Raw genomic sequence first — 27,857 nt, 5'->3', positions numbered from 1 at the left:
TAAACGTGGAGGGTTATCTAAGAATAAATCTATTGGGACTCCATCTGGAGCTGGAGCCTTTGCTCGTTTGCATTGATTTAAAGCATATTTTGTTTCAGCAAGTGTGAAACTAATAGGAGGCTCTTCGATCTTCAAAGCATGGGAAAGGGATTGAGAAGTTGTCATGTCGTCCACTCCGAAAAGAGTTTCCAAGTGAGTCACCCATGTTTCCTGGTTGACATTGGTATCTAAAGTCATAGCCTGCTCCTCCTTTAATAACGGGGCATTAATCAAGGACCAGAAAGCTTGTGTGCTTTTTAGTATAGCAGCCTTCTGCAAGTTTTCACCACCATTCTTCTTTTAAAAACTCAAACCTAGTTGTCCTTGCATCTTTATAGGCTTGACGCAAGCCTTTTACCAATGATATATCTTGCGGTTTGGCCTTCAAAGCTACGTGCAGGCTCTTTAGGGTTTTGTCACAATTATTATCAAACCAGCTATATTTTTTAAGTTGGCCATTCCGGATAACACAGGTTAAATTATTTTTTACATCAATTAAAATTGATTCAAAATCCAAAAGCATGCCATCGTGTAAATCCGAGTCTAGACAACGGATTATTTCCCCATATCGCTTGGACAGTAAATTTGACAAAAATCTCCCAGTGTCCACTTTTTCCCACTTTTAAAACAATACCATTCTCTGTTGCAATCACAGGGTTTATGGGGAGTTTATAGGGACACTCAATTTCCTTAGTAGTTTATATACGAAAGGTTACTGCAGCTTGATCACTAAATAAGTAAAACACAGTCTCAAAATAAGAGAAAAAACCTATCATTACATCGGAAACCAAGACATAATCAAGAGTAGAGATAGAAAAATGGTTTAAAAAAGTACATTCTAACTGAACGGTTAAATCATCAATGACATTTAAAAAAAACAGGTTGTTTATCGCTACCAGTCTTTTCAGGGTGTTACCATACTCTGTGTGACAAAAACGCGGGACACGGTCCTCTTCATCATCCAGTATTCCACAAGGTAGCACATGAAGCTTATCGCAAGGGTGGGCATTAAATCCCCAAGCCAAATTATATTACAAGGTTTACTGGATATATCCCGTAACTCAATGACATCTCTTTACCAACACCACTGCTTGGTTACTTCCAAAATTATTATAATAAAAATTAATAAGAAGCCAACAGTAATCCAAATATTTTAATTAAAACAATATGATAATACGAGGACCCATTCAGAAATACCTTCACTTTAAATGGGAGCGCATTAGAGAATAATGTCAGCAGACCGCCCTTAGCCCGACCAGCAGATGACACAACGGCTGGAGTATGAAAGGAACGGTAGCCATTCAAATATATTGGCTCACTTTCCAAAGTCTCTTGAAGGCAAACTATATGACTAGATGTCAACAAGGAAAGCCATTCATTATTAGACCTTTTTCAGTTATAAACAGCAATGTTCCAAGACATAGCCGAAATTAAACCAGAAGAATTCCCTCAAGATAACAGACATTGAGGCAAGTTTGGACTACTTTTAAGTCTGGCTGACGTCACAACAGGAATATTGGGGGGAACAGAGTGCAAGGGATACCTTTGCTGTGAATCTAGAGCAGCGTCCCCATTAGTTAACATAGCCTGAGAATCCAGTCAGTCACAGACAGACAAGCCTTCTAATGCAGCAAATCCATTTCTTAGTGAAAGCGGGGGAATTAAAGTAGGGGGCAGTTGATTGAACGGGTGGCGGGGAAGCCTCCAAATAGTAGTCACCTATAATTAGGCATCTGTGGAATCGTATGAGGTTTATAAAAGAAACCCAAAGGTAGGACAAATATTTCAGAATGAAACAAAGGCGTATTTAGTAGGATTGATAATAGTTTACCCACTACATGACGGCTAACAAAGTTTACTACAATACAATCACCTTTGATAGATTTTGGGGCTCTTACTACCCAAAATACCATCCTTGCTATAATGATATTTAGATATACTTTGGGATTTTAACCTAAGAATTTAGATAACCAATGCTGGGATTTATTTATTAGCTGCTCCGTATTTTCTAAAGTATTATAATTAAGTTCTGGGACATTAACCATAACCATAACATATGGACAAGCAGCTGGGGGGAGATTTAATGTTGACTTAGGCTTCCCAATTTTATCTTGATGTGAAAAGCTCCCCTACGCAAGCTTGATGGCTGTAGCTCTCCCTGTAGCCCTCCCTCCGAACAAGTCGGAGATACAGATGCAATGGGGCGTAAATGAGTAGCAGTGGTACTAGCAGGTATTTTTTGTTCACCATATAACTTCCAGCGACCAATATTCTTTGGATTACCTTGTGCCTGTATCTGCGTTTGTGTCCTAACATGAGTTTTATATGCATTAGCTCTCAGCTTATTAGCAGAATCACAGAGGGACAGTAGAAAGCCCCACAGTTTGCTGTTGGATGTTGTTTTCCATCCCACTAACGTCAGCATTAGGCCTATCAGACCTCACAGAGGGGTCTATGCCTTGTTGGGTATTAGAACTAGATGCATCAGTTAGTACAGTGATACTAGGGAGGTGCTGGGTTGAGAGATAAGAATTCTCCAGAAGAAATCAGTTTTTCATCTATTTGAGACAATGTATACAATATAGGATTTAATAAAACAGTCATCATAGTTTCTAATCTTTCCATTAAGTCAGAGTCACAAGGTTGATCAGTCCCAAAGCAGGATAATTAACAATTTCATTTTGTCTAGTGGATCGAGTAGATCTTAGTTGTAATGAGAGTCCTTAGGCCAAGTTCTTACACCGAGTATCTTTCTCCTTACAGATCCATTTTGTAGTTCTTTGTTTTATTGTACCAGCTCCCTTTCTTTTTTTGCGTTCATATCTGGCTGTTTTTTTCCCACTTGGTTGGTCATTAGTTGCTCCTGGTTAATATTGAAGTCTCCAACTGTGGTGTTGGTAAAGGGAAAATGTGATGATGGATCCACTGTTGGTGCTCCAACAGAGCCAGGTTCATCTACTAGTTGGCCCGAATTCGATCGGTCGGTGGCTAAAAACCCTTGTCCTAAAGAGGAATGTTTTTGCATGATCAAAGTGTCCAAGGAGAGCCTTCTCTCAGTAAGTTCAATTTTATGAGCCAAGATTGATTATGCCCTGGTTAAAAAGGCATCCAAGGTCCCAACATGATCTGGTCCTTGTATTCCCTTGGGATTCTTTCTTTTAATAATTTTTACCCTTAATTACACAAATCACCCCCACTCATCAGCAGCTTCCTCAACAGCACAATGGGTAATATCTAGGAACAATGTTTATTTAATCTGACGAGATCCAATGCCTCCCGACCTTAACGCTCTGGTTGTAACACTCCAATCCCCCTGCAGCAATGATGATTTCCAGCAACAAGCCAAGGGGGTAGGACCAGCCTTTCCGCTTCCAGCCTCTGACGGGCACGGACGGGCCTGCCCATGGCCCGGGCTTTACCCAGGCACGGCCTGGGCACGCCCGCGTTCGTCCCACGCTGTGGGAGCCCTATAGACTAGTTATGCGCCTCCTGGCGCTCTGATTCGGTGTGTGTGCCGTTAGCGCTGCAGGGGCTTGTGGTTCCCGGCCGGCGTCCTCTCTCGCGGCCGGGACCTTGTGATGCCCAAATGACTCTTGGCGGTGGCGGCAGAAGCAACAGCAGGGCACCAGATAGTTTTGGCTCGGTTATCATGATTTCGCCTTTTGTCTTCTATGGACTTGTAGTTGTTGTAAGTGTAACTAAAAGTAACAATGTTGATTGTTTTCAATTTTATGCATTTTGCTGTTGGTGCTGCATTATCGAACAACGTACAGAGCTTATCAAGGTTTTGAACTTACATAGACTTGGTGGTATTTGGTGTGGACTTACACAAGGGAGTGAGCGAAAGAGTGTGCATTGCTTCCGTGACTGAGAGGTCAGGAGTGTTATGTTCTGGGTTGTCTACTCATTGGGTATCTGAGGGGGGGTTCAGAGAGCCAATAGTAATGAGACACTATGACTAGTCGGTCAGGGAATTGTGGTGGGTTCTGATTGAGGTGTGAGGTAGGTCCAACCTCCCATCACCAACATCCTATTTTCTTGTGCAAAGTTCTGTATGTGCAGAATCCCTACAACAGTAATAATATGTCCTATCCTATCAAAAATAGTAAAATCTGGTTGGGCATTTTGTTGGTGGGAATTGTCAAAAAGCCTCAAGGTTAATAAGACTAGAAGTAGTAGAAGAGCCTAAGTACCACCTGACCTAACCCACCTATTCCAGACAGGCCAATTGTCCACTAGGGGCCAGATGTAGGTAATTCCGATTTACCTACTCTTAAATACCGAATCATACCGATTCGGTATTTAAGAGTAGGTAAATTGGAAGTAGGCAGATGTAGGTAATTTTTATTTTACAATTACCGATTCTGTAAGATTCGGTATTTACCAATTCGGTAAATACCGAATCGGTATTCCCCATTGAAAAATACCGAGGCGGTAAATTTGCCGATTCAGTAAATATACCGATTCTGTAAATTCCGAGCCACCTACATGTCAAAAGCCAAATACCGGTCGGTAATGGCCAAAATCAGCCGTTACCAACCGGTATTCGGTGACCTACATGTGGTAGGTCTGCATTTCCATTTATTTTAGTCCTCAAAAATGCATAGATAGAGGACACATGCCTAAAGTTGTTGCATACACCAAATTGTTGGTTGGTTGCTGCTGATGTTCTGCTAGTGCTAAACCTATTACCACTCACTAAACAAACTACAAAAGGTTCTACTGAGGACTGGGGTAAGCAGCACTCAGCAGCACGTGATGTAACAGAGAGTGCGTCACGCAGTCCACAAAAAAATTACCAACTCATACTAATAAGTAACTAAACCTAACAATCCACGACCACCACTATCTCTTAGTGACAGGAGGACAAAGGAAGGACTAGAGTCTCTCTAGCATTACCTAACTTAAGTTCTCTAAAATAAACTCTTACATAATCACGCCAAGCAAGCGCAAAATTGCAAACAAGTAAGATTAGTAGCGACGAGCACCTGTGTCATAAAAATCACAGAAGTTTTTAAAACGTAATTTACCTGCAATGTAAGCAGCAGCATTCTTGCTGGTCGGGAACAAAATATATATGCAATATATAACACAGAGCAGAAGAATACAAAGTAGTAATATTAAATAGGTACTCACCAAGCCCCGGAACCTCCACTCCTAGCAGGTCCAGCAGGTCCTGCTCTCGGTCCAGATCATCGGACCCCCGGTGCGTCAACTGGTTATTGGTGCACTGGACGCTAGAGCAGCGAAACACTGCCCGGCGCACCTTTCCCCAACGCTGCCGATGCACCCGGAGCCCGTACCCAGACCCAGGCCTGCCACTTGCTGCCAGGGTTAAGGGGAGGTGGCGCTGCATTCAGAAACTCTGTCCATCACCACCCCCCTTTTCCAAAATCGGTTTTATCCACACTATGTGTGGGAGGGTATACTCAGACGTGAGTCCCTTGCTCATTGCACCATCAGGATTCAAGCAAGCCGGGCCGAAGAAGGCTGTGATGCCAGAAACCGGTCCCCGGAAGCTTGTTTCCTTCCCGGTATAAGAATTGGCTTGGTAGTTTGGTTTGCCCTGTTCTCATCATGCACTGGGACAGGAACAGACTAATTTGCATATAGCCAAGTTCTGAGCTGGGATGGTGCAGTGAGCTAAAAAACGGTGATGGATTAAAACCATGATCTATTGACTTGGTAAGAGTATTCTGCATCATTCAGAAACTCTGTCCATCACCACCCCCCTTTTCCAAAATCGGTTTTATCCACACTATGTGTGGGAGGGTATACTCAGACGTGAGTCCCTTGCTCATTGCACCATCAGGATTCAAGCAAGCCGGGCCGAAGAAGGCTGTGATGCCAGAAACCGGTCCCCGGAAGCTTGTTTCCTTCCCGGTATAAGAATTGGCTTGGTAGTTTGGTTTGCCCTGTTCCCATCATGCACTGGGACAGGAACAGACTAATTTGCATATAGCCAAGTTCTGAGCTGGGATGGTGCAGTGAGCTAAAAAACGGTGATGGATTAAAACCATGATCTATTGACTTGGTAAGAGTATTCTGCATCATTCAGAAACTCTGTCCATCACCACCCCCCTTTTCCAAAATCGGTTTTATCCACACTATGTGTGGGAGGGTATACTCAGACGTGAGTCCCTTGCTCATTGCACCATCAGGATTCAAGCAAGCCGGGCCGAAGAAGGCTGTGATGCCAGAAACCGGTCCCCGGAAGCTTGTTTCCTTCCCGGTATAAGAATTGGCTTGGTAGTTTGGTTTGCCCTGTTCCCATCATGCACTGGGACAGGAACAGACTAATTTGCATATAGCCAAGTTCTGAGCTGGGATGGTGCAGTGAGCTAAAAAACGGTGATGGATTAAAACCATGATCTATTGACTTGGTAAGAGTATTCTGCATCATTCAGAAACTCTGTCCATCACCACCCCCCTTTTCCAAAATCGGCGCTGCACAAAAAAACCAGTGCGGCCACCTCCCCTTCCCCAAATAAGGCCTGTGACTGCACCCCATGTTGGCACCGCATTCCGCAAGGAAGGTGGTCTTGGCTCTGGCTACGAAACCCTGCGGCCCTTTGCCATGGTTCTTGGTAGGCGATGGGGCGAAAAGAAAAGGTAGGAATGAAAAAGGTAAGTAAATGAAATGAAAAAGGCAGGTAATAGAAAAAGAGCGAAAAAGCAGTGAAAAATACACAAAACATAGAACAAACCTCAAAATATAGAATCAGGAAAATAGAGAGATAGATAATAAATAAAAAAGATCAAAAAAAAGTTTACAGAAACAAAGGATTGAAAAGATAGAGGGAGGATTAAAAAGCAGGCCTAGAACCATAGCAATAGAGTGTAAAAAAAGGATGGCCATGCCCATTGCGACTGCATGGGCAAGTTCGTGCAATATTCCCCTCCCCCCGAGCACGCAAAAAGCCTCACAAGCACTTAATTTGCATTCTTGAACAGGAAATACTTATTGGGAACAGGCGGGAGCATGCAATACTCGACCCGGAACAGGAAATAAGCTTCGCGAGCGGGCGCAAGCATTCAATATGCGATCCCGAACAGGAAATTACCATCGCAAGCAGGCGGGACAAGTGAAAAATAAGATGGCCGTACCAATTAGCAACCGCATGCGCAATTTAGTGATATATTTTCCCGCGAGCAAGCAAAAACACATCGCAAACGGTCGGGACAAGCATCTCTACGTCTTTGTGGAGATTCCCCGTGTTTGTGGAGATTTGTTACAATTTCATTGAGATTTGCGTAATGCGACTACGCAAATTCCGCCCACCCCTAGCTAAAGATGCAACACTCCACTGAATGTGCATTAAACATTCCTAATCACACAGATGTGTCATGTCTATGGTATTTCAAGTGTGGAAGTATGGATGAATGTAGGCTCAGTGAATTCCTCTTACGTCCATGTGGCTCATGTCGTAGAACTTGGGTCACAGGGTGACATATTGCCGAATGCGGTCAAGGTGGTGCAGACACAACAACAGGGACACAAGCATTAGTTACTTCCTTGTTCAGCCCAGTATGGAACCACGCCCAGAGCCCCGGGGTCATTGTTCACACCCTTATGCTGAGCTGGCATACGCCAGGCCAGCCCACTTAGCTTACGCTCACTGAAGGGGCAGCAATGCTACATGTCCCAGGTCTTCCCTGTATTGATCTGCTGGTCACAGGTCTAGTTGTCAGCATGCCCCAGCCACTCCCTCACAGATTGATGTACACCCACACCACACCCATCCAGCACACGCATCACAGGACATGTGACCCTGCCAATTAAAAGGGCCAGGCGCACGTGCTTGATGCCTTTTCCTCTCTCTATCTGGGTGGTGTTCATGTAGGCATGAGGGCCTAGGGCCCTGCAACATCACTTTACCCCATCCCAGAGATGACATGATGGCGTCCGGACAACGATACCCAATCATGCAGGGTCCATGACTTTTAGGGCACAGACTTGGTGGCACTGGATACACTGCGGCCGGCATAGACACACCGACATGGGATGGAGACTTTCGGTGCACTTAGGTAGGGGCACCTTAAATGCTGAGCGGGTGTGCAGCCTACGAAGATGCCCTGTCCCGGTGGTCCAGACTGCTCAGGATTTGTGTGCCCTGATGGAACCAGTGTAGGCCAGGGCCTGCGGCTAGCATGGGCCTACCGCCACGTGGCGTTGGCTCCCCGATCACAGAGTTAGTGACACCTCAAGGGCTGAGAGGGTGTGCAGCCTATGATGATGCTGGGTGCACTGATATATTCTCTACCATGGCAAAATTAAGACCCAGAATCAAATGTGAGACCTGGTGGCCTGCGGAGCAGGGCTGCATTATGCAGAGGGTGCCATGTTTGCTGGCCCCAGGCTTGGAGCTTGCAGTGGCACGTGGTGGGCCCTCATTGCAACAGGCCAGTGACAGAAGGTGAGCAGTAAGGCCTGGGTGTAGCAGGGGCGGGCATGCACTGCTGGGCAGTGGGAGGGGCTGAGGTGATGCTGCCTGGGTGTGCAGAGGCGGACAGGCGATGATGTTGTGTGCAATTGTATGTACTTTGCCATTTATGTCACTGGACTCTGTTTCAGATGACGAATCTGTTTCAGATGTGGGACCTGGTGAACTGCACTACATACCGGCACGTGTTTGGAGACACACCAGTGTCAGCAGGTGAGCAATGAGGCCTGGGTGCGCAGCATCAGCACTTTCTCTCCCTGTCCATCTTTTCTGTTATCTGTGTCTCTCTCCTCTCTATTTCCGTCTTTCTCTCTCTCCCCTCTCTGCCCATCTTTCTCTCTCTACCCTCTCTGTCTGTCTTTCTCTCTCTCCCTCTCTCTGTCTATCTTTTTCTCTCTCCCCCTCTCAATTCGTCTTTCTCTCTCTCCCTCTCTCTATCTGTACTTCTCTCTCCCCCCTCTCTGTCCCTCTTTCTCTCTCTCCCTCTCTCTGTCTGTCCGTCTTTCTCTCTCTCCCCCTCTGTCCATCTTTCTCTCTCTCCCTCTCTCTGTCCGTCTTTGTCTTTCTCCCTCCCTCTGTCCGTCTTTCCTCTCTCCCCCTCTCTGTCTGTCTTTCTCTCTTTTCTCCTCTCCGTCCGTATTTCTCTCCATCCCTCTCTCTGACCGTCTTTCTCTCCCTCTCCCGCTCTGTCCATCTTTCTCTCCCTCTCTTTCTCTCTCTCTGTATCTCTCTCCTTCGCTCTCCCTCTGTCCTTTGACGAGTGCAAGTCACACCTTCTCATCTGGTTTTTTGTCTTGGAGGCTGTGACCTACAGATTGTTCCGAGGAGAGCTGCCATGTGTCTTCATTTCTGTTCTGTGTTCATTTGAATACATTTTTCTTTGTTAATTCGAAGGTGTATGAGTGATGTCTATTTTTGTGATGACACATGCATGTCAAAAAATGTGATTGTGCAACATAAGGCGGAATATCTGGTTCATGTTTTGTTTATTTGATGTGGCATGTCTTTGCCCGGGGGGGTGCCCGGGGAGTGGGGATCCTGGGGGTAGTGGTGGTCGTCGTTGTGGCCCTGTTGGGGCTCCCAGCTGCATGATCATTGGCTTCATGGTGTCTGTTGTCCTTCAGGTGTGGCTCTGGGCTGGACTTCCCTTTGTGGGGCAGACGGTCGTCCGACTTTTCAACAGGTCAGAGTAGGTGTTAATTTCCTCCTGCTAACATGCCTTATCCCCTGTTTTGTGTTCTTTTCGACGATCTGGCTGGTTGTTGAGAATGGCGCGGACTGGTGTGATCGTGGCTTTTGGCACGGGAATGCCTACTCTGCATCTCATTAGCGATAGTTGCGGGGGTCATCTTTGGCGATGTTTTTTGAGGCTGCTATTGCAGGTTAACTGGTGATATGGGCATTTTGCACCAGCTTGTGAATAGGTTGATATATTTATTGCCACTTTGGCTGCGATAAAAGTCCCTTAACTCAGCGATAACTCCTTGAAAATATGCACCTAGGTCTTGTGCAGCCATCTCACCGTCTGCTAAAGGGTGCTGCAATTTAGATAGCACCACCATATATCTACCTGTCTCCGAGATCAGTTCCAATAATTGGGAGTCCAGACCTTCTCTATGTCTACCACCATAACAATCACTGTCTGTTCATCTAAGAAATCATAATCATGAGTGAAATGAGTCTATGGATAATGAATCCTCTGTTGCGCCCAGGGATAAATCCTGTTGGTTCTATGTGAATCAAGGTAGGCATATGTGGCAGGAGTTGTGTCATCAGGATTCTACTAAGAATTTTAGAGTCCACAGTGAGCATGGACAAAGGCTGGTAAGCCCTGACATCTGTGAGAAGGCAAACTGGTTTAAGAAGTGGGATAACCAGGGTTTCACATATAGACAAAGGTAGATGGCCCACTTTTTGAGCTGCAGAATAAAATTCTAATAGGTTTGGAGCCAAGGTGTCCCTATATGTGACAAAGAACTCCATGGGTAGGCTGTCAGTGCCTGTCATATTGTTAATGGCAGCTCTTACGTCTTGTATTGTGATATTTCCCCCTAATTTGTCTGCATTCTCTTGTGGAAGTACCCATAAGTGCCCCAGGGTCAGAAAGTCCACAATGGCCTGGTGGGGTATCTCGATTCTCGAGCGATGGGACATAGAGGGATGTATAATAGTCCCATAGGGCTAGATGTAGGTAATCTGATTTTACCGAGTCTTAAATACCGAATTTTACCGATTCGGAATTCAAAAATCGGAAAATGAGATGTAGGGGAAAAATCTGTATTTCTTTCCGAATCGGTAAAATTCGGTATTGGAAAATCGGAAATTACCAAATCGGTATTTACCGAATCGGTATTTACCGAATCGGCATTCACAATGCATTCCTATGGGCCTTTTGGCCCATAGGAATGCATTGGAAATACCGATTCGGTAAATACCGAATCGGTAAATACCGATTCGGTAAATACCGAATCGGACAGCAAGCGAAAGTGAAACTTAACACAACAGCCAATCAGGTGCAACCACCCTCCCCCTTCCTAGCAGGAAGTGGCTACACAGGCAGCTGCAAGTAATTAGAAGGTTCTGGAGAGGCAGTTGGAGCAGAGAGACTGGGAGCAGCAGCAGACAGAGTTTGTGCACTTTCAAATTAAAACATGGCAAGCAGCAAGGACACAGAGCAGGCTGAAAGGAAAAGAAAGCTCAAATTCAGCAACATGGAGCTACAGGTCCTTGTTGAGGAGGTGGTTAAGGTTCACCACAGACTTTTTGGGAAGCAGTCCTTAACAGTTCCAGAATCAGCAAAAAGGAATATTTGGCTGGAAATCCTGGAGAAAGTTAATGCAGTGGGAGTGACCACCAGAGTCACTGAAGATTTAAAAAAGAGGTTCTATGACCTAAGGAGCCTCACAAAAAAGAAATTGGCTGACCACCACAAACAGGCCTCCCAAACAGGTGGTGTAAAGAACACTGCACCCCCCCTCACCGACCTGGAGGAGATGGTAGCCACAACCCTGGAGCATGAAAGTGTCCATGGACTGGGAGAAGTGGACAGTTCGGCGAAAGCTGCATCAAAAAAAGGTAAGATGCATGCACAGCAATCCCCCCTCACACCCTCATCCATCCCTCACCCCTTGCAGCTAAGTTACCCCAGTCCCAGGGTGTCTGTGCCAAACTGTAGCAATGCATCATGGTACACGTAGTCAGTTAATGAAAGAGCATGTCACACAGCACTGTAACCACCAAGTTATTCAACTGAATGCATACATAATGAAGGGCAGGCAGCATGTACTAAGTGCAATTACATATGTTTAATTGTAGTGGCAGTGAGACATTTGCACCCAGCTGATATGTGCTCATATGTCCACAGGTCACACATCCAGAAGGCAGTCTGAGGAGGCAGAAGGCACGGCACCCGAGAGGGATGACAGTCATGAGCCAGGTCCCAGTGCTTCACAGGACACAGGTGTTCCGAGTGGGCAGGCACCTTCCCAAGAACCTGACGTCAGTGAGGAAATGCCGGCCTCCCTAATACCAACACAGTCCCCACTATTGCTTTCATGACCTGAAATGCCAGCATCCCTGGAGGTAGAAACACCTGCTGCACACCCTAGCAGGAGGCATGTTGTTTCCCCACTGCTGGAAATGGAGACAGCTGCTGGTGAAATGGTGGGTGAAGACTCACACAACTTGGCTGGAGCTGCCATCTCTGTCACACTGCAGCCCAGCACAGAGCCTGTACCAAGTACCACTAGAAGGCGCACAGTACAAGGAAGGAGTGTAGGTGCACGTGGGGAGGGGTTCAGTGTCTTCCAAGGCCTGGAGGGATCCATGGTCAGGATTCAGAGGATGCAGGGCAAGGGCATCATGGCCTGTCAAAGACAAATGCGAAACCTCAACATCAACATGCAGGAAATTGGCAAGGGCATAAAAGAGCTGGTGGAAGTGAACAGGAGCATGGCAACAGGCATACAGCAACTGTGCACAAAACTTGACTCTGAAATTACTTCAAGGCGCAGGGACAAGCAGCGTGCAGAGAGAACTGAGAAATCCATACACCGCCTGGCAACAGCCACATCCCTGCTATGCAGACGTAGCATGAATAGTCAGGAAGTCCTGACTAATAACAGCAATCAGCTCACTAGGGGCATATCCGGAATGACCGGTGCGCTGGAGGCTCTACTCAATGCCCAGAGTGCACAAACTGCTGCCATTGATGTGCCGTACACTGAAGGTAGCACCAGTAGGAGCAGCACGGCAAGCCCCCATGTCGTAGAGACAAGGAGGAGCAGCAGGCGACAGGGTGAGGCTACAGGCCAAACGCCCAGTGAACAGGTTGAGCCACAAACACCTGCTAGTGTAAAGCGTGGCCGTAAATGAACAGTTGATAATATGGCCTACTGCCATTGGACATTCTAATCATGGTTCAAAAAGTTAAAGTTGCACATTTGTGCCATTTAAACCTGCCTAGTGACAATATACAACTATGGTGGGTGGATTCAACACCTGTGTGTTTGCTCACTGTGAGCATTGCTGTGAAATGCTTACTGTTGCACTTTTGTTCTTTGACATACCTGGAAATATACTAAATTAAACAAAAGCTTGTGCTTTCAATATAGGTTTCAGTGTCATCACTCACTCAGAAATAGTTGCGTGTTATTTCCTCACGTCTGTATCTGCCATCACTTGGTTTTGACACTCCAGCAGGTTGTGTTTCAGGCACAGCAATGTCGTCGTCATGATCCTCATAGTCTGACAACTCCACCTCAGTACCCCTCTTTACCGCGAGATTGTGCAACATAGCACAGGCAGCAATGATCTTACAGCAGGTGATGGGGGTATACTGCCTTGCACCTCCTCTCTTGTGCAAGCATCTGAACCTGCTTTTCCAGATGCCAAATGTTCTCTCAACAACATTGCGTGTGCTCTTGTGTGCCCGGTTATATCTCCTTTGGCTGGGTGTTGAGGGATTGAGGTAGGGGGTGAGTATGAAGGAGCGGAGGGCATATGCACTGTCTCCTAAAAGAAAATGGGTATGATTTATTCACATGCATACTTGTACTGCTTACTGCAATAGATCTTATAGGGGTCGCACAACTGTGTCTTACCTAGGAGGTATCCTTCACCAAATTCACCTGCAGTCAGCCGTGCATAGATGCCACTGTTTTGAAATATATAGGAGTCATGGGTACTCCCAGGGAATTTCGCCACAAGGTCAGTGATGGCGAACTTTGCATTGCAGATCACCTGCACATTGATGGTGTGGGTGGACTTCCTATTCCTGTAGATGTATTCTGTGGCAGCTGGGGGACAAATGGGAATGTGCGTGCCATCAATGCAGCCAATGATATTAGGGAAACGTGCCATCTGGTAGAAGTCTGATTTTGTTTGGACCAGTTCAACATGGGTTGCAGGAAATGATATGTAATGCTCCATCCTCTGTAACATTGCGTCAAGGAATTTGTGGAAAAACCTTGACAGGCTGCTCTGGGTCACCCCACCTACCGCAGCAACCACACTCTGATAGCTCCCAGAGGCAAGCAGGTGTAGGCTGCACAGCACCTGCACATGGGGAGGAATAGCGTGTGCCCTTGGGGTAGTGTGATCCAACAGTGGGTGGAGGTCCCTGATGAGGTCAGTGATGGTGTCTGGGGCCAACTTGTACCTCTGGAGTATCTCTGCCTCTGTGAGCATGAACAGGGTTATCCTCTGTCTGTAGACCTGCTCCTCTCTCTGCCATTCCCTCTCCCCTTCCTCCTGTAGCCTTAGCCGTCTTGCAATCACATAAAATGCCGCCATTGTGCAAGAAGAATTGCATTTTGGGTCAATTTTTATAGGTTGCACCTGTTTACCACCTGATTCCAATCCATGGTAAATACCGACTCTTAAATACCGAATTTCAAGCAAATTCGGTATTTCAGAGCTTTCCTACATCTCAATATCCATTTTTACCACTTCTTATTTATCGATTCGGTAATTTACCGATTCGGTAACTTTACCTATTCATTAAATATTACCGATTCGGTAAATTTACCGATTCGCAAACCTTTGCGATTCGGTAAATTTACCGATTCGGTAATATTTCCGATTCGGTATTTTACCGATTCGGTAACTTTATCGATTCGGTAAATTTACCGATTCGGATGATTTTCGATCTCCTACATGCCGAAAGCTAAATACCGGTCGGTAACGGCCGAAAATACCGATTATCGGCCGTTACCGACCGGTAAAGGCCTTCCTACATCTGGCCCATAATCTGGTATTGACGGTAGTCTGGCTATATAAAGGTTTACCAGTGTCCTATTCTAGCTCTAAAATCAAGGAATCCCTGCTATTTGGGTTAATCAGTCATGCTAATAGGGTGCCTGCTTTATCAGTCTATGTGTGAGAATGAGTTTACAAGAGGTACTAGACAGGCTTTTCCCCTCTCACCCTATTTTTTAGCCATCGCCATGGACCCCTTGCGGCCAGGCTTCGGCAACACCATACTCAACAGGGCATAGGCTTCACGGCTCGGCCTCCTGTTGTCTCCATGTATGCGGATGATGTAACGGTTTATGTTCACAATACCTAGACAACCTTGCCCCTGACTAGTGAAGTAGTGTTGTTTGGGTGCCTTTCAGGCATCCAAGTTAACTGGAAGAAATCAATCCTATTTCCCCTCACAGATGCCACAAAACCCTTTACCCATGAATATCCCTTTATCTGGGCATCCAGTCCCACCAGGTATCTCGGTATTTGGCTAAGCCGAGATGTGGAGAACAAATTTCGGCTGTGCGATGGACTGGCTCGAATCTATGCTCCCAATATGGCGGATACTCCCCGTGTCGGTGGCGGGCCTTATCGCCATTGCAAAAATGGAGGTCCTCCCAAAATTTGTATACCTTTTTTTAAATATTCCCATCCTGCTTACATCACATTTCTTCCGCAAACTAAGCCCGCACATTACATCTCTGGTTTGAGCTGGGCGACAACCTAGGATAGCCTGCAATATTCTCACTGTCCATTGACCCTTGGAGGTATGGGTGCCCCTGACTTCCAGTTATATGCGCTGTGTGCCCAAGCCAGCTTCCTCCCCTCCTGGCTACATTCCACTCACCTCCAGCCTCACGCTGTCATCAAGGCCGACCACGTCGCCCTCTGGCCACTCAAAACTGTTCTCTTCATCCCACGTAAGCCCCGCTCGGCGATATAGACACTGTGGAGTGCCTGCACTGGGCCTAGGACAGACTTCAGAGGCACGCAGGCGCCAGCAGTCTTCATGCTCCCTCCATGCCCCTAGCTCGCAACCTAGCACTCCCCCCACTTCAGACTGCAGGAATGGCCAAAGGCGCCATGCTCTTAGGCTTGACCACCATAGCAGACGTTTACCCCAACAAAACCTTCTTCGCCCTTCCTGAAGATGCTGGCCCATTGGATATGTTACTTTACTATCAAATTAGAGCGGCCTGTAAATCCCAGATTTCCTCGTGCCCCCCCGACTCTTGCTGCCTCTGAGTTAATCCATGCTTCGAGTTCCTCTGCTAAGCTGGTCACCAGGCTATATGCTCACTCGCTCGCCGCTTCTATCAATACTGACGGAGCTTGCAATGCATGGAGTGTAGATTTGGGTAAAGGCCTCCCCAGGCAGTCTGGCTATACTGCTGCAACCAAATTAAGCGCTTGTCTCCTAATTACCATCTGCGCCTTCTACATTTCAAATACATGCACAGGCTTTACCGTACCCCACTACACTCCATAGAATAGGGATCCTTACTAACGACAGGTGTGCGCAATGCTCCACCCCGGCTGCAGACTTCTCCCATCTAGCCTGGCTGTGCCCCAGGGTTTCTGCAGGATGTATACATAATCATCAGTGACATCACACTTGAAACAGGCAAGATGGCCGCTGTAGAGTTGTGCTGAGCAGTCGCATTTTTTCCCTCTCCTTCCTAGCGCTGGATTAAGGAATGAGCAGGATGCTGTGGACCCCCTGATGGCCTTTGAATACTGGTGGCAAGGAGGATTGAAGGAATACACTCATATTAAGAAGCAGTTTCCATGGTTCAGACCGAGCTGGGTCTGGTTAAAGGGGAAAGTTCTAAGGCTGGTGAGCGCAGTAGGTGGTAAAAAGAAGCAAGACCTGGCGCTCAAGATGACCCCTCAGCCGCTAAAACAGGACAAGGCGAAAGAGCTATTGGATCTAGCGGCAACAAAAGCAGCAACAAAAGTAATGGCAGCGGCTACATTGAGTGTGGATGCAAGTGCTGGGAAAGCTCTTGGGGCGATCCGAAAGGTACCGGCCCCACCAGTAAAGAAAAAGGCAGAGTTTCGGAGGAAGGCAACTGTGTCCGCTAGAAATGCTACTGACAGCCATGCAGAGCCGCGGAGTTCTATTCTGGGCAAAACAGCGAAAGGAGCGGACATTGCGAAAAGTAAAGACCCAGGGTTGCGGCTGCCTACCGTGACAGAAGTTTTTGCCACAAAGGTTTCTGGGCAGCCCGATGACATGCACGAGAAGCTGGAGCCTGAAAGGAGCGTCCTCGAGGACGTTGCGGAAGCGGTGGCCACGGAGAGTCTGGTTGCCAGGCAACAGCTTGAACTCGATCTAGGCTCAGAAGCGGTGATGGTGGCAGAGGCTCACACAGCAGGATTGGCTCTCGAGTCGGTGCAAGTCACGGTAGGCAGAGGCAACGAGGGACATTTTGATACAGACGTGGGGAATGCGGATATGTTGGGGGCTTTGATGCTGATGGAGGCAGAAATGAATTCCCAAAGGCAGTCCTGGGGTACCTGGGGCAGCAGGGATAGCTTGGCTCATAAAGGCAATCCGGAAAAAAGCGGGACTAAGCATATAACAGAAAAGGGCGATGGCGGCTCAATAGAGGGGGAGGGTTTTTTTTCGCTGAATGAAGATTCAGAATCTATAACCTCTACTGAAGGGAGCTTCGAGGAGGAGGACGAGGGTTCAGACTCAGGGTCTAGCACCTCTGGTAAAGAGTCCACGCAGAGGAAGAGAGCCTCAAAATCAAGGAGGCGCGCCTCTGGGTCTCCCTCTCAGCCTGAAAAGCGACTAATATGGGACTACTCGGCTACTTCACAGGTTTATCAGGATAATGTCAGCACCGGGGTGCCCCACCTGAGGCCTCCCCCCGCCGTGATTCCTTTGAGATTCTATTCAGCACTCTTAAGCAGATGCAAGCAGAGGCAAGATCAGAAAGCCGCAGAGCAAGGCAGGCCTCAAAGAAAATCCCGGGTTCCCTGATGAAAGTGAACAAGTTGTATAATGAAGTCGCGGACAGAGTAACAGAGGTCTAGGAACGAACAGGCAAACTGGAGGATGACGTTGGGAACTGGCAGTCATTTAAGACAGAGCAAGAGAAATTGGCAGAGGATATGCGCTGGAAGATGAAGGACTTTGAAAACAGGCCAAGATGGAACAATGTTAGACTTTTAGGCGTGGCAGAAGGGACAGAAGGGCAGGACATTAGGCAGTTTGTGGTAAATTTGCTAAGGGGGGCCTTTCCGGAATCTCAGTGGCAGTGGGAAAGAGAGGTACAGAGGGCACACAGGTTCCCATTTACACTGAAGAAAGGTCAAGCTTCGAGGGGTGCATGGGGTGAGGGTCAGGGTGCACTACCCAGGGCGATTCTTGTTAATAAAGGGAATTTTCTGCTGAGGCAAGAGATCATGGACAAGGCAAGACCAGATAGCAGGCGCTCATTTGAAGGCACATCTTTTTTTGCTAGACCTGATTTTTGTCATGTCACTGTAGAGAGGAGGTGGAAACTCAGGCAGATGATAGCACCCTTTCAGGCCCTCGGTTCAGAAGCATATCTCCTCTTCCCGGCAACGCTTAAGGTAGTGGTAAATGGGGAAGTATGGATGTTTTCCTCAGAAATTAAAGCCCAGCAATTTTTGGAAGAAATTAAAAAAACAGAAAGGCGTGTAAGGGGTTTAATTTACGGATGCTCTGATGTCTGTTTGAGATACTCTGTTGTATATAGGTATAAGAATATGGGGTAGCATAGCACATGATGGTGGAAGGTGGGAGAGGGAAGCGATTCGCACAATTCAAGGCGACCACACATAGGTCTCACAACCTATTTGCCTGTAAGGGGGAGGGGGGTAGGGGGGAGGGAGGAAGCTAGGAGGGTGGGAAGGGTTGGGGGGGCACAGGGGGGAAGGAGGGTAGAAATGGTATACAAAGTTATGGTATTTCATGGACAACAAAGCACACTTGTGTAGGGAATAAGGTACAAGGTATACAGTACATGAAAGGTAATGCAGGGTATCAACAGTTGCAAACTTTCCTTAATGAGCCGGTAGCTCTATCTATAGGATATAGGATGTATTTGTATGGCATGTAGAATAGCCTCGATAAACGTATGTGGGCTTAATTATATAAATAAGAGTCTTAGAGTGGCTGCACTTCTTAAAACACTGTGTTTAGACTTGGTCTGTTTACAGGAAACCCACATAGAGGGCACCAAAGCATATCTGCTGGAGCTGTTGGGGTTTACAGTATTAGCGAACTCTAACCAAGGGACCAAAACTAGAGGGGTGGCAGTGTTGGGTAGAAGTAGGGATATACTAGTGAAAAGGAAAAAAGAAGATCAATGGGGGAGGTGGGTATTGTTGGAAATAGTTTTTAAAGGGGAAACTATCACGTTGGTTTCAATTTATGGGTCCACGGAAGACGATCCGGATGTCTTTCAGTACCTGGATGTTGAATTGGCACAGTGGCCTGAACCAATTATCGGCTGTGGAGATCTTAATTTGCATGACCCTGATAGTTCATTTTTGCAACCCGGGAGACAGTATCTAGGGAGGAAAAAGAAGTTGTACAGAGCACTCTCAGACATGGTGCTTCATAATTCCCTGGAAGATCCATGGGTGAAGTGGCACCCGAACCTAGACGGTAGTACCTTTTTTTCAGCCCCCCATCAGGTATTGGTTAGATTGGATTATTTTTTGATTTCAAATAGTTTGATTGCTGGGTCAAAAATTGAAAGACAACCCCGCATTATATCGGATCATAGTCCGTTAGTTTTGACATTAAGTTTGGGGCAGGTTCAAAGAAAAGATGTACAGTGGACTTTTGAAAGGGCGGTGTTGCAGGATCAGGAATATCAGGTATATATGATGAAGTGGATTAAGGAATTCTGGGATATAAATAGAGGGACAGCACCTCCGGGGGTAGTGTGGGATACTTTCAAGGCTGGGGTCAGAGGGGAAACATTGAGTTTTGTACTGTCCACCCATTATGTCATTATGTCAAATAACTTTATTCGGTTATTTAAAAAAACAACCATAAAAGCATTACAAACAAAACATATATTATCACATGAGAAGGAGAAACTGAAGGCAGAAGAAATACGTAAAAACCTTTTGAGAGCTGAAGAAGATTTAGCAGTGGCAGCATTCCCCGTTAGACCAGCATATGCTTAAGGTTATTGCGCTTAGAGCAGATGCCCTGGAAGGAATTGCCCAAAAAACAGTTGAGAAATACTTGGTTAAAAAGGAGAATGCATATGAGCTTAGTGAAAGAGTGGGACATATTTTAGCCATTCGGACCAGGCAGAGAGCAGAGACATCCGATATTAAGGAGATCATAGATGCTCAGGGCAATTCTATTACAGAAGCAGTTCAGGTAAGGGAAGTTTTTAGACAATTTTACTTAGATCTTTATGCTTCTGATAATATAGGGGGGTGCGGTGGAGATAGAAGGATATTTGAGGGAGGTATTGCCGGCAGAGCTCCCTATGGATGACAAGGAGGGGTTAGAGGCTGCATTTCGGTTGGAGGAGCTTGTCTCGGCTCTTGGCAGCCTACCTTCAGGGAAGGCAACGGGCCCGGATCAGATCCCGGTGGAATTTTTTAAGGTATTCCAAACAGCGCTCGTAGGAGATATGTTTAATATTATGCTGTTGGCACAGAAGGGGGAATTGGTTCCCGAGTCCTGGGGCGGTGCAGACATTATTGTAATAGCAAAGAAGGGCAAACCTACAACCTCTCCAGGCTCATACCGCCCGATTACATTGATGAACGCCGATGTAAAGGTTTATTCTAAAATGCTTGCCAAAAGATTATCACGGGTTATTGAGTGTCTGGTCAGCCCCTCCCAGCATGGGTTTATCCCAGGAAAAGGTACGACACAGCATGTCAGGTAGGTGATTACTATGTTTGATGCAGCAGGTACCCTGGGAGACCCTATGTCAGCGCTGTTTTTAGACGCAGAGAAGGCGTTTGATAGGGTCTCTTGGGGCTACTTATGGTCAGTTTTGAGGTGGAGTGGCATAGGGGAAGGCTTTATAAAGGCAATACAGACGCTATATAAAAATCCGATGGCTAAGATTAGGGTCAATAGGGGGCACTCGGCAGCAGTTTCAATCAGCAGAGGGACCAGACAGGGCTGCCCGTCGTCTCCCCTGTTGTTCGCGCTGTATCTTGACCCTTTTCTGCGCAGATTAGAAAGGAACACAGAGATCCTGGCAATGAATATAAATAGCTGCTTGATAAAAACTTTGGCATACGCTGATGACGTGGCCATTTTGACTCCCAACTCCACAGCCGCTATCAGGGCAACGGAAGTAGAGGTTCAATGTTTTGGACAGGTTTCGGGGTACAACCTGAATAGTTCTAAGACACAGATTGTGGAAAATAGTTATTCTAGATGTAATGATGCTAGCATTGTCGGGTCAGCGATATATTTAGGGGTGGCAATATTGGCAAATTTGGAGGCTGTGGTAGGAAATAATATGGCTCCACTAATGTCACGGGTAAAAGCAGATTTAGAGAGGATGAATAATTTACATTTGTCGCAGGTGGGCGGCACCAATGTCATTAAGATGGTGGTTCTCCCCAAGTTTCTTTATTTTTTTAAATCCATCCCTTTATTTTTTGAAGCAAGTTGGTTTAACGCATTGGAGGCAATCTGTAACAGGTTTATTTGGGCGCAGGGTAAGACTCGCAGGGCTTACAGGTTTATCTCCCTCCCGAGAGAGAGGGGTGGATGGGGAGCCCCCGATTTCAGACTTCACTATATGGCAGCAGCTTTGCAATATATGCAGGGTTTAATAGGAGGGACCGATCTTGATCAAAGAGTTAACAACTTTTCTACGGAAGTATATGCAGTAGTATTAGGGGCAGAGGTGGGAAACTGATTTTGGATATTTTAAAAGAACAAGGTTCAAGACGATTATGGCTGCTGTCAAAGTTTGGAATGCTTTCTTGAAGAAGTCTAGGCTGGGGAGATACAATAGATACACCAGATTGTATAAAAATAGGTCATTCCCTCCAGCGGTATTTGCAGATCTAACGATGGCAGAATGGGTGGCAAGGGGGGTTGCACAAGTTGGTGATTTGTTTAATTCTGAGGGGATGGTACAGTTTGCAAACTTAAGAAATAAATACGGTATTGGTAACAGAGGTTTCTTTAAGTTCCTCCAGATCAGGAGCTTCTTAACCCCTTCGGGGCTGATGACGAGCTCAGCTCGTCATGGGCGTAAACTGCCCTACGCTGATGATGAGCTGAGCTCGTCACGTAACGGGGTTTTTTTAAAATCGCAGCGCGCAGCGGGAAAACCGCTAGCGCGCATGCGGTTAAGCAACAAGCAGGGAGGGCCAGCTGGATTCAATAGGAATGAGATTCTGGAGAAAATTAGGCTATCGGGGGATTGTACGATCTGGTCCTTCTATGCAAGTTTTGTAAAAGGGAAAACTGATGATTTGGAAAAATATTCTAACAAATGGGTGGAGAAACTGGGTGGGGAAACAGATTGCTTTCAGGAATCACTGGACTTAGGTCGAACAATTCTGTGTTCATCCTCTCTGCAGTCTCAACATTATAAAATCTTATACGCATTATATTTTACACCAGCCAGGATAGCAAAATGGGGTATGTACTACGGGTATCATGTGTCCCCGCTGTAATGCCTTTGAAGCAGATAGTGTGCATATTTTTGCTACGTGTCCCGAATTGCATACACTTGTGAGAGATATAGAGGGCTTTCTGGGTAGGTCATTGAGGGTTCAGACTAAACTTATTCCATCTTGGATCCTTCTAGGGGTTGGTCCAGACGGGGATGATATACAGCGGGAATTCATGTTTATAGCAATGGCAGTATACAGACTAACCATAGCTAGGGCTTGGCTGGATAAAACCCTCCGGTAATGCAAACCTGGTTGGCTAATTTGTTGGCTGCATATAATATGGAGAAGAATATTTATGCACGGAAAGGTAGGAGAGGGAGGATCCTAGGTCTGAGAATATGGGACCCGATAAGCAGATGGAAGGAAGGACTGGGGTCATATAGAGCGTGAGGAAAGGAGTATATATGTCTTTAATGAAATTATAATTTAGCTTGTTGGATTATGTAACGAAATGTACTGTATACGTATAAATGATGTGAATTTATGGAATATGAAGTATTCAAGAATGAATAATGTATAATGTATAAAGTGTGCGTAATTTGGAAAATAAAAATATATATAAAAAAAAAGACATCACACTTGAATATATCACTCCTGATCATTTGGTATGCCTCCTAGACTATGTTAAACAGGTATCTAATGCAAACCGCAAACTGACTGCGATGCTCCTAGTTCTTGCAAAACGAAGGGTGTCGCTCCACTGGGGGTGCAGGCCGGTGCCCAAGGTTGCTAGCTGGCTGGACGATCCTACCTACACTGCCAAAATGTCACGGACAGCCCTTTTTCAAATTCCCCCACAATGCCATTCTGACCCTTAATGGCGAGGCCGCTGTCCGGCCAATTCCACCACTCTCACCTTCTTGATGCCCTAACTAATCACTTTGACCTCCACCTGGGTATTCAAACTCTGACATCATGCCTTTCAGTTCTTCAATCCTTATTCTTGTATTACGTTATCTGAAGCAGTGATATAACCATGACTGTTCTGTGCTGCCATGATACAGTGTACCTGTGACGTGCAGTTTCTTTTTTTTTCTCTTTTTCCTTCTGTATTAACCTTGAAAAATTCAATAAAAAAAGTTTAACAAAAAAATGTGTGAGAATGAGTCAGATATTCCTTGTAGTGAAAGCAGCAAAGTCTCTCAACTTGGGCTGCCCGTAATTCCTTTGCCTCTAGCAATGGGTGCTTAAGGGCTCGATTTCCTGGTCTCCATTGATCAAGGACCCGGAGTGCCCTTTTCTGAATTTCTACCTCACCTACTAGTGTTTTTCGCACCTCAACCGCCTCTACAATACAGCGACCCCTGATTTAAATGTGTCCCACTCAATCAAAGGGGATGTAGCAGTCCCAGCATTGTCAGAAAAATAAGCACTTATAGCTTCTCGGAATGTTATTTTGGAAGTCCGGGTCATCCAGTGCCTCCGATCATAATCGCCAGTCAGGGATGCGTGGGTGCTCGCACTCCCAAATCAAAGAGAGTAATATGATCTGATGACTTTCAGCAAAAATATTCTACACGTGAACAGTGCCGTGGACAGTAGTAGTGCATAGGAAGGTGTGAAGTCAAACTTGGAGTTTGTGCATGCCTGAAAAAGAATGAGGAGTCTTGTGCAACAGAGTGAAGTCGCCTCCATGAGTCTACCATTCTCCACTTCAGCTGCAAAGCAAAGAAAATGTGAGCCGACAGGGTCACCAGGGAGTTCCTTAGAGGTGGATGGTTATGATCAAGGTTGGGGTCTGCGATACTGTTTAAATCCCCTCCCAATAATATGGCCTGAGTCAGGTAAGGTGCCAAGACCCTAGATAGCTCTGTAAAGAACCCACCTTGGTCAGTATTGGGAGCATAGATTCTGGCAATTGTTAGGTCGCGTCCTGTAAACCTCACTGTAATCACCACATATCTACCCTGCAGGCCTACTAGTTCAGTTGCTTTCTGGAAAGGTGCTCCTGGTAGGCAAAGTCCTCCGGCAAAGGCTAAATAGGTTGTGGCATACACCTGGCCCCACCACTTCTTGTGGAGCCTTTACCCTTCAGACTTAGTTAGGTGGGTTTTCGGCAGTAGGGCTATGTGTGTTCCCCTCCTCCTAAGGTGGGAGTACACTTTCTACCTCCTGGACATATTATTAAGACCCCAAACGTTCCAGGAGATAAAGTTGTACCTCACGGGGTGACCATGTGGGGCACTAAGGAGTAGGACCATTCCCGCCTGCATGACAGGGGCCCATCATTCTGTCAATGATATTCGAAAGCAGCAGACAGGCGTAACTATTACATTCCCATTAACAAATACAATGACCCCAACTCCCCATCCCCAGGACCAGAAGCAAATGACTCCCCATCCAAACCAGTCAGAAACCATGCAACTCACAAACATGCATTACTAGCACAAAACAGCAACATGGGGGCATCACACCAAGGTGCTTTCCAGCCACACAGCACACCATCTGCAGGATGCAGACAGGATAATCAACTCAAGATTTAGCCTTGCATGACAATTAACCCGACATAACAGTATTCTCTTCAACATTCTACCACCTTCCATGCATAACCAAACCAAAGCATTTCTTTCAGATTATCTAATATGATGTTCCTGGAGTAATCTTGGACAAAGATTCGGCAGAGATGAGACAGATGCTCTATCAGAGTCCATGTAATGTAGTTCACTTTCACCATTGACAGAAGACAGATCAGTGCTCCCTCCACTAAAGGAAGCTAATGCCTCCACCACCCACTGGCGTTCATAGCACACTTGCGACTGAGATGGAGCAGCCCACTATGTTAATTTTGCCCTTTTCAGAGGTTGTTGCAGATTACGCTGTCTATTCTTCAGTGTGAGGCCTCCTTCTCAGTGAAGGAGGCAGTCCATCCATTCCCATAGGGACTGCGCTAACATGAGAAATTGCACCACCTCACCCGTGGTCACCCTCAATCTGGCCAGGAATGGCATAGCATATGTGCTGCCTAGTAGGCAAAGGTGTTATTTGACATCACTAAAAAAGGCCTGTTGCTTCTGGACTTCTCGCGTGAAGTCGAGGAAGAAAACGTTTCTATGATTCTCAGGCATGATGTCGCCATGGAGTCTGGCCTGGGTCACGGTATAATCATGGTCGCTATAGTACAAAGGTTTTGCCAATAATGGTCAGGGAGCTGCTTCAGGCAGTGGGGGCCATGATTCAGACAATTTTATTTGTAATTCAAAAGAGCCAGTGAAGAAGGTGGTAGGGGTGTCTTGTGCACCTAGCACCTGATATGTAGAGGTAGAGATGCCATTTAATTAGTATATATATCCTGCACATTGTGTCTTCTCCATTGAGCTAGGAGGAAATGCAAGGGTGGTCGAAGCAGGGCCTCCATGCAGCTTAGGGATATTGGTGGTATTATAACACTATTAAATTGTTTGATCCCTTCCTTTCAGTGTGACTTACCATATTAGACTGTAGGGTAGATTCCTTGCCCAGGGGGCATCACTAACTTTAGAAGATATTTGACTTGAGACAGTCAATTTTATCATCTCCGCATCTTTAATTAGTTTCCTAATAAACACACCAGAATCTATGATAGGCTTAGGAAGTGCTATCCTCAACCCCATCTCTGCATATGAGGCTGTGTAGAATGTGGTTTAGGGTGCCTCATTGAGACTGCCTGGGCTGGAGAATCCACTTAGACTTTAGAAGTTATATTGGTCGATAGCACAAAAGGAGATGTATTTGAGGATATACTGCAGTTGTCTGTGGTTTCGCCTTTTTACCTGGGTAGCGAAACAAAGAGCAACAAAGATCAGCATAGAAAAATCTGAGGGCATATTACCAGGCCCCCTATCGCCACCACAACATCACTTTTTGTGACGTCGTGGTGGGGATAGGGTCAGCGCCTATTACCAAGGCAGCGTTAAACCACATATTGTGGCTAAAAGCCATGTTAAGTGGCTTAACGCTGCCTTGGTAATAGGGTGAAAGGGGTGTGTTCCACCGCAACACCCATTCACTTCGACACTGCCACCTATTATCAACAGTGGCGATTATAGGTAGCAGCGCCAAACTTAAGACCAGGAAAATCCTGTTCTTAAGGTGGTGAAATTAGGAGAAATGCTTCATTTCTCCTCGTTTTTGCTCTTTCCATGTATGCTGCCTTGTGCAGCACACATGGAAAAAGCAAAATGCCAAGGTTTGTTTATTTACAGGCAGGTATCCCTTCCTGTACATAAACAGACCTTTTTTAAAATGCAATTTTGTAACTTACATGTGTGCTGCATGAAGCAGCACACATGTAAGTTACAAAATGGCATTTTAGGTTTGTTGATATACCTAAAATAAAACTCCCTGCTCGCAGACACCCTTGAACTCTGGTGCAAGGATGCCTGCTTTGGTTTTAAGTTGTGACACTTAACGCCATTGCAGGGTGAAACGCTAGGCTGCACCGTATCCTTGGTAATATGGTGCAGCCTGGCGCTTCCAAAGTGGTGATGAGAGGCGTTAAGCCAAGGAGGCTCACGCCTTTCACAGCCACTTCCTAAATATTATGCCCCATGTTGTCTTAAGTGGTCTTTCAGTAGCTTGTCCCTAGAGATGCTGGTGCTGCATGTATCCCCCGTCTAAACACAATCTGACAGTAGCTACCTCCTGGTGACTGTCCAAACTGCTGGATTGTCGTTTCCGCTCCTCGGGCTCCACAATCCGCTCTCTCAAACAGGGGTACCCCCTGCTAGTGTTTCCATCTGCATATGCCCAGCTGCTGCTGCTGTTTGGCGGCACTCAACAGTTGCCACTACCAAGGCTGAGACTAACCAGTTCCTCCATGGATACGTGGTGCCAGGCCCTCCCCTGTGCTGTACAGAAGGAGATTATGCCATGGCCGTGACACTCATTGAGCAACTAGCACCACTTGTATCTCTATTTCCAAGGCTCTGATTCATCCCTGCACATCAGAGAGAGTCAGATACTAGTGCCAGCCATATTGAAAGAGGCAGAGCCTCTGACCTCTGGCCTACCATATCCAGAAAGCTGTAATTCAGGCATGTTTAGGTATGCAGGTTATGTTACTACACATAGCACCCCAACAGCTCCAGCCACTGATTAATACTGCCAAAGTGCATGCTCCCACGAGCTTACACGCAGCAAGAAATCTCAGCTGCTCAGTGGGTGACTGTGACAAATTAGATTGTTGGTTAAGTGGAGTGTGAGGCCCTTCTCAAGCAACCACCACAGTCCATGTTAGGTAAGCAACAAAAGTCACTAAATGAAAGTGTGATTAACCCTCTGGTAGGTTGGCACAAAAGCAGGTAAGCTTAACAATATGTAACGTTTTTATGCAGCACACAAACACTAATAAAATTGAAGCATAACACAAGAAAATTCTACACCATTTTAGAAAAAAAGCGTAAAATATAATGAATTATTTGACCCCAAAAGAACAAGTATCCAATCACTATAATTTGAGATGTGCAAATTTAAAGATTTATGATAAGG

Source organism: Lissotriton helveticus, chromosome 8 (assembly GCF_964261635.1).
Source record: "Lissotriton helveticus chromosome 8, aLisHel1.1, whole genome shotgun sequence".
Taxonomy (NCBI): domain Eukaryota; kingdom Metazoa; phylum Chordata; class Amphibia; order Caudata; family Salamandridae; genus Lissotriton; species Lissotriton helveticus.
This window is presented reverse-complemented; position numbering follows the sequence as displayed.